Below are 13514 nucleotides of genomic sequence, written 5' to 3' on the forward strand. Positions count from 1 at the left end.
AGCACTCCTGTGCATTTAATATGGACATCGCATCGCATTTCCTACACAGATAGCCTGCTAAGCTATTTGCTTAGTGGGCGCCATGCTAGGAAGCAAGTACCCAAATTTGTTCTCAAAATGGGCAACACAATGTGCACTGCAGGTGGGACAGTTGTAACATGTGCAGAGATACTGTAGTTAAATTTAAGTGGGGTGTGTTGAAACTAACATCTAAATTGCAGTGTAAAAATAATGCAGCCAGTATTTACCCTGTAGATAAACAAAATAACTCACACAAATCTAACTTACTCTATACATGTTAAGCTGGCCATACATCAGAAAGATCGATCTTAAGATCGATTGCGCTCATGATTGTGTACAATTTCCCTTGAAATCCCCGGCAGTCCTTGGGGGTTTTTGGACACACAATCTACACACAATCCATCATACAATCAGTCATACAATCCATCTGCTGCATGATTGTGTACACAAGTGTGCACACAATCTGCATACAATCCATCATACAATCAATCATACAATCCATCTGATGATTGATTGTATGATTGTGTACACAAGATGTGCACACAATCTGCATACAATCCATCTTACAATCAATTGAAATTGTATGATTGGGTACAATATCTTTCTGATGTATGGCCACCTTTACATCTGTCCCACCTGCAGTACACATGGTTTTACCCATTTTGAGGCCCTTACTGCGATCAGATCTGAATAATTCCCATAAAAAAAAACATTGCTCAGAGTATCACACTGCCTCTGTAGGCTTGCCTAGTTCTTTCCATTGTGCATCCTGATGCTATCTCTTCTCCAGGTAAAAGACCCACACCCGCCCACCCATCCACATGATGTAAAAGAAATTGTGATCCATAACACCAGCCCACCTTCTTCATGTTAGTTCTGACACTAACATGCCCATTGTAGGTAGTTTCAGTAGTGGATTAGGGTCAGTATGGGCCCTCTTACTAGAGTGTGGTGAACTGTATGTGTGATATGCACGGTCAGGTTCAGATCTTTATCCGGGGTATTGAAGAGACAACAGTCGAAGAGATTTGAAGAACAGATATAGATTTATTGCTTACTATTTAGCAAACGCAGAATTCACACTCTTGGCCTACCATATGCTGCTCTCACGAGGCCAGTTGTGCAAAACACTGTAATCAATAGTAACACTTCAGCGTACTAGTATTCACATGACAACTATGCCCTACTTAGTTCACTTTGACATGAATCAGACTTTTAACATACATTGCACAAAACTTACGCAGTCAAACAACATCATGGTTACTCTGGACGTCTCCAGGTGAAAAACTAACTAACTCTCAGAAATCACTTTATAGTTTACTTATTCTTGCTAAACAGGCATGTGATACCTACACTATGTGAACTACTAGTACCGGTACCAATTATTGTCCTGAATCCGAGTCTAGGACTCGCCCTGTGCACAGGAATTAATGTACCATTCCCCCGGTATATATCTCCAAGGGACACACTGGCCTTCCTACAGATCAGTAGCCTAAGTCCCACCTTTTACAGGCTTTCCTACGGATCAGTAGCCTGGGTTAACACGAAGTAGGCTTTCCTACGGATTAGTAACCTGCATAAAGTGACTGGGTCTGTCCTGGACCAAATGACAGTCTCTGTATAGTTAGGCAAGAGGGTCCCCTACTTAAGAGGGAGGGGGCAAATGTCCCTCTATAACTTGCCCTGCAGCTGTGGGACTCCACCCGATCTCTCTGGTTCCAGGGACGACATATGCACACACGTGGCCCTAGGGCCAGACTCGCTGCTCTGTTGGGGTTCTCGGGACCGGGAAAGTTCTCCTCAAGGGGGTTACTACAAGGTCCTCCACTCACAGGCAGGGTAGTTGCAATTTCAGTTCGCACCACCAGATGGTGCTGCTGAAGCACTTTTAATATCAGAATTGTAATCTGGCACTTATTGGTGGTCAATAGTAACTGCCTATGCTTAGGCAGGTATACTGTGGTCTCTGTTACCCTACCCTCGGTTTCCCCTTTGGGGTACTAGTCTTCCTCTCGAGGGGTTACTGGGGGCACCTCCTGCTGGCTTACCTTCTGATTCAGGGCTCGCTGGAGTGGACACTGGGGGTCTGTTACAACCACCCTGAAGGGGTCAGGTAGGTTCAACTCTCCCCCTCTCTGGCTGCCGCGTTTAGTGCGGCCATCAGGTGGTCCAGTACCGCTGCTCACTAAGGAAGGGGGTTGCTCACCGTGATGCCCACCGCCGCCTCTGTTAGCCACTGAACTCCTCTCATGTCCAGGTGCCTGGCCCAGCCGTGACGTCACTGTCCTCTCGCACCCGCCCGTGGCACACACTCCTGCCGTCCCCGGCATCCGTTCCTGCCCCATCGCTGTTACAGCTGCGGCGGAGCTCGTCATCACCGCCGGCTCTGTTCTCCCCGTCCACCATGCTGCTCCGTCCCATCGTGCCTCCAGACCTTCTTGTTTCCGGGCCTCCTTTCGTGCCATCCTGCTAGCCATTCCCGGCCAGCCTCCCCGTGTCCATCACTCGAGGGAGTCCCGCCTTCCGTCCCACGGCACCCGCAGTGATGGGGGGGGGGGGTAATTAACCCCCCTCTCTGCGTTGGGTCAATGTTACATGTCTTGGGTAGTAGGACCCGCTGCATGGTGCCACATATGTTCTGAAACCTTTATATCATAGCCAACATTAACATTTTCAGCAATTTGCCCTACATTAGTTCTTCTGTGGGATAGGACCAGATGGGCTGCCCTTTGCTGCTTATGAGGATCAATGAGTCCTGGCACCCATGACATGTCTCTGCTTCTCCGTTTGTTCTTCCTTGCACCACTTTTTGTAAGTACTTCAGACTGCATAATGGGAACACCACATAAGACCTGCCATTTTGGAGATGCTCTGACCCGGTCTAGCTATCACAATTTGTCCTTGTCAAAGTTGCTCAAATCCTTACCCTTTCCCATTATTTCTGCTTTCAACACATCAACTTTGAGAACTGTAATATATCCCACTCCTTGACACATCCCTTTGTAAAAGATAGTATTAACTGAATCTGTCAATGGTTTTTAAAGTTACGGCTAATTGGTGAGTTATTTATGCTGTCAATTGCAAACAGATAGGCCTCAATTGTGGCTTAATGTGTAATTAAACCATGTATGGCATCCATTTGCAGGGTCAATTTAAACACTGTCCATGGACAGGAGCCGACATCAAAGGCATTTTCAAAACTGACTGATAATGATTTAAAAAAGCGACAAATACCTCTTGGGGAGGGGGGGGGGGTGTTGTTATAAGTTCTGATTCCTGGGGTGAGATTTAATAGGATGATAGATTCAGAAAGTGAGAGATTTGTTAAGAAATCTCCATTTTTTTAAAGTGAGAATCATTTACACTGCAAACTGGTTTTGCTGTGTAAATGATTACCACTTAAAAAAAACCTGGAGATTTCTTACCAAATCTCTCACTTTCTGATTTTATTTTATTTTTTGTCTGTTGCAAAACTTTTTAGTCTTCTTTTCGTTTGCCTTTGGTGACTTGTGAGGGGAACTTTGATAGGGTTATTGGGCCCAAGCATCTACAGTTAATGGACATGTTGCCATTGACTGGGTTGGGTCATCTGTGAAATCCAACATGTTGGAAATCCTGAAAATGCTGCTTCTGACCATAATGATCTGAATTGGCGAGTCAGGGATGTTTAACATGTAGAATTTTGCTTAATCGACGACAAATCTTCAATCGGCGGATCAAATCTGCATCAAGGAATCAGCGAATTGCTAGATAGATGTATGGCCTGCATAAGAACAGTTTATTTAAAAATATTTTTCTTTCTTTTTTTTGTTTTGTGTTAAGATTGATGGAGAGAACATAAGGAGTAGAGAGAAGGATAGGGAGCCTGGGGTAGGGGAGAAACCTCAACATGTTTTAAAGGAGTCAGTTGAGGAGAGCCTGCCAAGCAAAATTAAATCTGTATGAAGTGCATTTATTTTATGAGAAGAAGTGGCCGTGGTCTCGGTGATTGTATCTAAATATGATGTCATTCTGGGTAGTCAGGCAGCTTAAGCTGGCCATACAGATGCATTCGTTTTACTTTAAGCACAGGCCAGGACAAGATGTTTAAAGAGAGAGCAATGCGGCCACCAGTAGTGATGTACAGGACTGGACTAATAGGGGGCCCTGCAGAGTGCAGCTGATCTCGTCTGTGAACTACTTACTATTTTCAGTGTAAAAACATTGCATCTGAGCGTGCCTCTATAGTGTGAAAAAAAAATTATGAGGAGGTGCCAGGTAAAAGCATCAAGCTAAATGTTCTTTTTTATTTAAGCTACTTCAATTAAACCTAAGTACATTCTTTTGATGCATTGCAATCATTGACAGTTGCTGGGCTCTCATCCAGGACATACTCATGGACCAGGTCCAGTGGTCCAAAACTTATCGCCAGCTGCTTAGTGCATTGTATAAAGTTTTCTGGAAGCCCTTTTTCTTACTAGAATGGGAACACATTCAGATTATTGCCAATTTATCATCATTCTATTCTTTTTATTTTCATTTGTATTCTTTTTTTTTAGTTCAATATCACATTAGAAATAAGGGAGAAATGTTTCTAACAGTCTGTTATATGTTGCCCAAAGCAAAGCAGCCAACTCAGGGGAAAACACAGGTTTTCTGGAGGGCCAATTTCAAATGTTTAATTTTTAAATGTTTAAAGAGTGATGATGACCAACTCATGAAAGATGCAGGTGAAAAGCTATAGCCTGCCCCTACAAAGTGCAATTGATATAATACAGAACATCAGGCATACTTTATGCAGACCACATTATCACTATAAGCAACCAGAAATAAATAAATAACCAGATTGTATTCGGGTGAGATGATTGAGCACTCAGATACATACACACACACACACACACACACACACACACACACACCGGACATGGTAGGAAACTCACTGTCACTGGGCATGTGCAGCAGCATCATTCCGTTTTTTATACGACCACTGGCCTGGCTGTGGGGAATAGGGCTTTCTGGCCAGTTGGAACCGCCCCTTCTGCATTTGCCTACCAGCTTCAGCACAACATTTTATAGCACACAAGATATATATATATATATCTAGGAAGGAGCTGGTGCGGCACTCGGTAATCAAATGATGAAAAAAACTCACGGAGCCATAAATGAGGACTCATTTATGGCTCCGTGAGATTTTTTCATCATTTGATTACCGAGTGCCGCACCAGATCCTTCCATTTGTATTTATATTGTGAAGGCACCGGACACCTACAGCTTATCATTGGGAGTGCCTGACTAGCACATTGTTATATATCTATATATACAGTGGCGGCTCTTACCCTTTTGGAGAAGGGGGAATGCCGCAATGCGCCCCCCCCCCCCCAGCCGCTGCCGCCGCATTCCCGGCACCTGCCTGCACGGGGCCAGCGCATGTGCAGTAACTTCATACATACTGTGCATGAGCTAGCCCAAGCCTCCATGGGCTGCCAGGTTTCCGGGTCCGGCGCATGCGCAGTATCATCCACGGTACTGCGCATGCGTAGAACCCGTTTTGGGGGCTGCCCTGCATTTGCGCACAGAGGCCCTTATTCTAGTTGATTCGGATGGATGAGTATTTCAGACAGGAAGTGTTCTTAGCCCCGCCTACCGTACGGATCACTCACACCGTCCGAATGCGGTAAGACACTGTGCGTATGGACCGCGAGTGGATGTTTCATGTGAACCCCTTCTCCATCTGTGGGAACCTCCCCCATCCTCCGATGGTCGCGACCATCGAATGATGGACCGAGTGGTCAGGCAGCACCGAGTGCTCCAGACCACACGGACATTTTTCTGTAGGAAAGCAGGGACAAGGGTGGGCAGCTGACATCCGTCTATGTCAGTTGTCTCCCCCCACACGTGCGTCACGGTCGCATTACCATACGTACACTCAGCGTTTTCATGGGAACACCCATGAAACGTGGGGCGTACGCATATGGTAATGAGCCCAAACAGCCCTTCACGCCCCTCTCCACCCCCTGCTCGGATGGGTCCGTACGTTTTTTTCACAGACCTCACTCTGTGTTCGGACATGCGAGGCGTTCGCACATGCGCAGATACGCCTCTGCACATGCGCAAATACCAAACATCGGCCGTCCGACCGCACACGGAGCCATCAGACTCAATCAGAATAAGAACCAGAGAGGCATCCCGGAAGGAGGGAACACCACCCAATGGGACTGCATTGAGTGACTGGCAGGTCGGACTTCCAATAGGAAGTCACTGACAGTCACATTAACTGGCTTCATTTAGGCAGAGACAGTGATGGATTTTATCTGGTGGGGGCTGCAGCCCTACAGCCCATAGGTAAAAACCGCCACTGTGTGTATATATACACACACACACACACAAAGGATAGAGCACACTCTAGGTGTATCTCTACCACTCAAATTGGTATATTTTCTAAGTTGAACAACAATATCACACAATTTTTATCATATGATATATTTATTAAAACATAATCTAAAACAATGCAAAATTACAGCAATCCATTATGCAGTAAATTCTTAATGGCTATGAACTAGAAACCCAATGTGTTTCGTAATAATGACTTCACCAGGGGTGTGGATTTAGAATCCACACCCCTGGTGAAGTCATTATTACGAAACGCATCATATAAAAATGTTTTGGAGTTTTCAGCTGTTAAATGGGTCCTTTTACCTGGACTCTTTCAAGTTAACTAGAAAATCCAAAAAACAAACTTGGTAAGGCATGAAAATTGGGTACTTGTTTCCTACCACGGCCACAATCGCGGGCATCGTGTACCTTAAAGTTAAGGTACACGATGCCCGCGATGGACCCGATTTCCTTTGAAAGGCAAAGGCAAAATCGCGGGCATCGCGTCGGTCGCGGCCATTAACATGGCCCCCGACGCGACCGACGCGATGCCCGCGATTTTGCCATAGGCTTCAATGTTAAAATATTTTTTAACATTGAAATCGGGAGCATTGCGTCGGTCTTGGCACAAGATGAGATGGACTTGATTAAGTCCATCTCACATAGGAAACAATGTGAAATGGGCCAATATGACTCATTTCACATTGTATATGGCCCCGTCGTCACCCCACGATTGACGCGAACCCAAAGCGTGGCGAGCGCAGCGCTCGCCACACTTTATATTCTCAACTCCACGCCGACGTGGATAGTAGGGGTATGAAAAGGTCGGAGGAAGCGCACCACCGCCCCCCGCGGGCTCGCTGCGCTCGCCACGCTTCGGGTTCGCGTCAATCGTGGGGTGGCGTTGAGGGTGTAAAATTGGGGGTCTAGGGAATATTTTACATTGAATCCAATTTAAAATCGGGTCCCAGGGACCCTATTCACATTTGATTCAATTAAAAAATCAGGTCGGTCGCGTCGGTCGCATCGCATGCGATTTGGTCGCATGCGATGCGACCAACGCAATTTTTCCGACACGACCACCCCGATGCAAATCGGTGTGGCCGTGCTAGGAAACAAGTACCGAAAATTGTATAATCACAGAAACAGAGGGTATCAACCAGAGTGCTGGAATTATGTGTGTGTGTACCTCCAGTGCCTGAGTATCAAGGACATATAATGCACAAATATGTCCTTGATATTTCTGCCTTGTCTATATGATGGAAGTATTGTGGTGTGCTGGAAACTTGGTAAATCTTGATACGTGGGCACTATAGACCAGATCCTTTAAGCTTTACGCATTAGTTCATTACTTGCAAGAGTGTAGTCTTTTTCTTTTTCATTGATATAAGCACATATTTTTGGGAGCACGAAAGCATCTGATACTCTAGGGTACCATAATTTGACAAATATAAAAATAAGGGAATTCTGATATAGTTACATAGTAGTTAAGGCTCAATAAAGTAGTGCATCCGTTGAGATAAACCTTTGGTTAGAGTGTATGACTTATTTTCTACATCCCTTTATATAAATTGTGTATTCCGATTTAATTTTAGACAATTTATGATTGTTGGTTGTACCCCTAAATGTTTGTACCCAATAGATGTGTGTCCAACCTTATTTTAAATGTATTTATTGTGTCTGCTGACACCACTTCTCCAGGAAGAGAATTCCACAATTTAACTGCCCTGAGCGTAAAAAAGTTTTTCCTTCGAAGGGTACGAAATCTTCTATTTTCTAGTCTAATCACAGCCCATGTGTCCTAGCATCCTTCATAAAAGCAAAAGTGTCCATGACAGTTTCTTATATTGGCCCCTGATATATGTACATGTTAAGCATGACTCCCCTTAAACGTTTCTTTTCCAGCGTAAACAATCACAACGTGTCCAATCTTTCTTTATAGCTTAAATCAGGCATGTCCAACCTGCTGCCCTCCAGCTGTTGTGAAACTTCCCTAATAGCAAAACTATGGCAAGGCATGCTGGGATGTGTAAATGAAGGGCTGCATGTTGGACATTCCTGGCTTAAATTCTCCATCCTTTTATTAGCTTTGTTGCTCTTCTCTGGACTTTTTCCAGTTCTGTGTTGTCCTTTTTGTGGAACATGAATCACACAGAGTTGGATTAATATAACAAGGCAGTTGAGCAATTGTCCAGGGGCCCCCACACACTGGGGGTTCCCCACACATCCTAAGTGTGTGGGCACTGTGACATATATGAAATGTGACTTTTGTGCAGCATAATATGAATTGTCTTATTTCAGTGTAAAGTGATGTTGTTTGGTTTACATGGTGCCCCAGAAACCTTCAAAGAACTATGAACAAGTTAAAAGAACATGCAGCTGTATATACAGATGACATTGTCATCTTTAGTGCTGACTGGGAGTCATACCTACTGAGAGTAAAGGCAGTGCTTAGGTTTCTATGGGCACACGGGTTTACCGCCAACCCTAAAAAAAATTGCCATTGGTATGGTAAAAGCAAAATACTTTGTGTGCATTGTGGGCAGAGGACAAGTTAATCCTCAGCCTAGTAAGGTAGAAGCAGTCCTCATCTGGTCTACACCCAAATGTAAGTCCCAACTTAGGACATTTCTTGGCCTGGTGGGATATTACTGTAGGTTCATATGGCTATTGCCACTAGTGGAGCTCTACTAATTGAATGTCTAAAAAAAAACAAGACAAGATAACATGGTCTAGACTAATGGAAACTGATTTGCAAGACTTAAGAATAGCTTTGTGTACTGAGCCTATTTTGTAGGCTTCTGATTAAAAAAAATTGTTTGTGTTACATACTGATGCTTTTGGGACAGGATTAGGGACAGCCCTTTCCATAGAGGTAGATGGGGAGGAGATGCCTATGCTCTACCTTAGCCACAAATCACTGCCCAGAGAACACAAGTACTCAACCGTAAAGCAGGAATGATTGGCATTTACTGTAAGTTTGGACAATAGTTGTTATTGGTCACACACCATGTGCGCTTGCAATGGATGCACGTGAACAAAGAGGTCAATGCTTGTGTGACCCTTTGATTTTTGGCCTTACAGCCATTTAAGTTTGAGGTGCTGCATCATTTGGGAAACAGCATCTCATTGCTGATATCCTTTCCAGAAGGCTTGTAGGTTCTGCTCCTCCAAGCAACTCTATGGTGAAGCTAAGGGAAGAGAGAGAGGAAGAGGAGGAGGTAGGCAAACTATGAAAAGTGGTAGAGGGTTGTGTACCCAGACAGATGACGCAAGTAGAGGGTGGCGAGGCTAAGAGCTTGCCTGAAAAGTTCTTAGCTTTGCCAGGGTGGTTGAAGCTAAGGGGGAGGGGGGAGAGGAGCGTGGCAGTGACAGCATAGTTTCACATGAAGTTATTGTATAACATTAAGATCTCAGCATTTAGAGCAACAGCAGTAGCATTAAGACTGTTGAGATTCGGTCCAGGTTTTTCCTAATATCTAATGTGAATCATTGTTTGGCTAATTAACTACACCTTTGGTTTGCTGTTAAAGATCTGTTTAGGACAGAGGATCAATGTTCTTAACGCCAGTTAGTGGCTAGAAAATAGACGTGGGCTGTGGGGACTATGCTAGGGACCTCTGGACTGTTGTACCCACTTGTGAAGCCTTTGTAATGCCTGCGGTGTAACCTGCTAAGCTGTGATCTGAATGGCCAAGCTGTAATCACCTGTATGCTGTCTACCTGCTGGATATATCCAGTATATGTGTTCCTTTTCACAGTCCCCAGATTCACTGCACTGAACATACATCGATGTCCATGTTCCTCCTCTTGAAAGGTTAAATTTAATAAAGTTTCTAAAAATGAAAATAGGTAATGTTGCCCATAGCAGCCAATCAGAATCTGTATTGTCATTTTCTAGGATGAAATAGAGAAATGATAGACAGAATCTGATTGGTTGCTATGGACAACATCACTTATTTTCATTTTAAGAAGATTTTGTAAATTTACCCTAAGCCTCGGCATGTGTTATCTGTCCCTCCAACGCGATCCATTCCACCAGTTGCAAATTGCTCTGCATCTGGACATCTCTTAGTCTATGATTGCAGCCATTCCGATGTAAGCACAATGAGCTGCAAGTATGATATGCTAAGTGAAAATACAATTGTAACGTGAATGCAATTACATTTCTTATCTACAGTAGTTCAACCTGACATACTGTACTCTGCCCGCAGTGCAGAAAACTGACACAGCATGCTGACTTTTATTGTAATCCCATGGGAAATGCACATTGAACACCAATATTGGTGGTTGAGGCCCTTTACCAATATCCCACGCAGAATGGCATTAACACACCAATGAATCTACTGCTTGCCCACTTAACCACTTTGCTATGTGGACCACATAATACCAATGAACACTTTTTACCATTGCAATTTGTCGACTAAAATGTAATATGTGGAACTTCCACTTTCATTTAGAGTATGAGCTTTGGGCCTGATTCAGAGAAGAATGTGCTAGTGCAACCACTGTGTCTTTGTACGCAGCAGCTTTGCTATAATATGGTAATGCTGTAAGAAGTATATTGTGTAAATTGACACCTCCTGCCCGATTCTGTTATGCGCTGCTACATCCAATGAAGCAGCCTCTGATCACTCTGCATAAACCTCAATCATCTAAGTAACCCTCAGATTACTCAGTCTCTGAATTGATAAAGCCGCTCTGTTGTGCGGCGAAACTAGTTTTCAAGGACTTTTCAGACTCCCATACACTTCCAGATATTGGCTATCCATGGGACCGTCTCTACTAAGAACCGCTCTCTACTTCAGATCATTCCATTTTCTCCATACAGAAACCCCAAACAGAAACTCACATTACATTTCTGGCAGGTGTGTACATAAAGGTATCTTTCAGTTTTCAAACTGTATTCAGTTCAATGCAGAAAGGGTCACGGAACTTACATTAGAATTCTGTCACGCGTAAACTGAAAAGTATTTTTGGTCACCTCAGGATAAATGCCACTTCCACTTTTCTCAAAGTATAAATGGATAAAAACTTACATTCAATTTCTGCCTCACGTTCCTCAAAAGGTATCTTTAACTTCTTTACCACCAAGGAGCAACCACTTTCATAAAATATTTATTCACAACACGAAACTCACAATAAAAAGGTTTAAAAGAATAAAAATGTCTTTAGACAGTTCATTGGACAAGGTCCGGGAGACACGGGAGGCCGCTAATGGAGGTTGGGCACGGAGTGCTGCAGACACATACGGACCTTCTCTTGTGGCTTGCGGCTTTGTGTGTTATCCTGGTCCCGGTGGTACGGCTTCTTTAGATCAACGCGTTTCTGGTGCCGACTGCACCCTTTTTCAAGATCTTGAAAAAGGGTGCAGTCGGCACCAGAAATGCGTGGATCTAAAGAAGCCGTACCACCGGGATAACACACAAAGCCGCAAGAGAAGGTCCGTATGTGTCTGCAGCACTCCGTGCCCAACCTCCATTAGCGGCCTCCTGAGTCTCCCGGACCTTGTCCAATGAATTGTCTAAAGACATTTTTATTCTTTTAAGTGGTGTATTTATAATGGGCTAAGTACACATGTTGTAACATGGGCCCCTGAGTCTCATGGATTCCCACACCGTGCACACTGCACCCATTTTTTAATATGTACCCTCCAGAGTCCTGTGATGAATTGTCCATTGTGCCATTTTTCCAGAGGTCTGAGCACTCCAGTGTTAAGACACTATGGGGGAAATTTACCAATATGAAAAACCTAGTTTTTCGTATTGGTTTTTCCCTACGGTTGCATACGACTGTTTAAGTCGTATGCAACCTCGTGTTCCGGAGGATCAGTTACAAAGCAGGGTACTCTTTACCTAGAACGGCGCCAGCGATTGAAATCGTGGTCGTCGTGGGTAAAAATCGCGGTCATCGCGGGCATCGCGGGTAAATCGGGATGGCCGCGATGCCCGCGATGACCGCGATCACCGCGATTTTCCCATAGGGAACAATGTTAAAACGGCAGATTGACCGCGATTTTACTGTTAAATGCCTCAATGGACCCGATTTGTGGCCAAATAGGCCAAATTAACCCTTAAATGTCCCCCCAAATGTTTAACGCCACCCCACGATCCACGCCAACCCGAAGCGTGGCGAGCGCAGCGAGCCCGCGAGGGGCGGCGGTACGCGTCCTCCGACCTTTTCATGCCCTACTATCCACTAGGGCGTGGTGTGTGAATATAATAGTGTGGCGAGCGCAGCGAGCCACCGAGCCCGAAGCGTGGCGAGCGCAGCGAGCCCCGCGAGGGGACGCGGATACCTTCACAGGTAGACGCGTCCCCTCGCGGGCTTCACAGGTGTCCGCCTCTCCACGGACACCTGTGAAGCCCGCGAGGGGACGCGCATAACTGTGAAAGTATCCGCGTCCCCTCGCGGGGCTCGCTGCGCTCGCCACGCTTCGGGCTCGGTGGCTCGCTGCGCTCGCCACGCTATTATATTCTCACACCACGCCCTAGTGGATAGTAGGGCATGAAAAGGTCGGAGGACGCGTACCGACGCCCCTCGCGGGCTCGCTGCGCTCGCCACGCTTCGGGTTGGCGTGGATCGTGGGGTGGCGTTAAAAGTTTGGGGGGACATTTAAGGGTTAATGGGCTCTGTGGCCCATTTAACATTGATTCCTATGGCCAAATCGGGTGGATTGAGCCATTTAACAGTAAAATCGGGTCCATCGCGCCTTTTAACATTGATTCCTATGGGAAATCGGGAGCATCGCGTCGCGGGCATCGCGGGTACATTTATGGCCGGCCGCGACGCGACCGACACGATTTCCATGTTTAACATTGGTTTCAATGGGAAATCGCGGGCATCGCGTCGGTCGCGTCGCGGCCATACATAAATGTACCCGCGATGCCCGCGACGGGCGCCCTTCTAGGTAAAGAGTACCCAAAGCAGTCATATACGACTGCTTTGTAACCCTCCGATGGTGTAGCCATCCATATTAGCGGCCGTATATACGGCTGCTAATACGAATTATTTGTAGCAGTCTGCACGGATCAGTCAGATCCGTGCAGGCTGCAGTGTGTAAAAAAAAATAGAAAAATTAAATAAATAATAAAAAAAACGGCGTGGGGTCCCCCCCACAGCCGAAACCAGCACCAGGCTGA

This window comes from Crinia signifera, chromosome 6, assembly GCF_055691185.1.
Source record: "Crinia signifera chromosome 6, ASM5569118v1, whole genome shotgun sequence".
NCBI classification, from domain to species: Eukaryota; Metazoa; Chordata; class Amphibia; order Anura; family Myobatrachidae; genus Crinia; species Crinia signifera.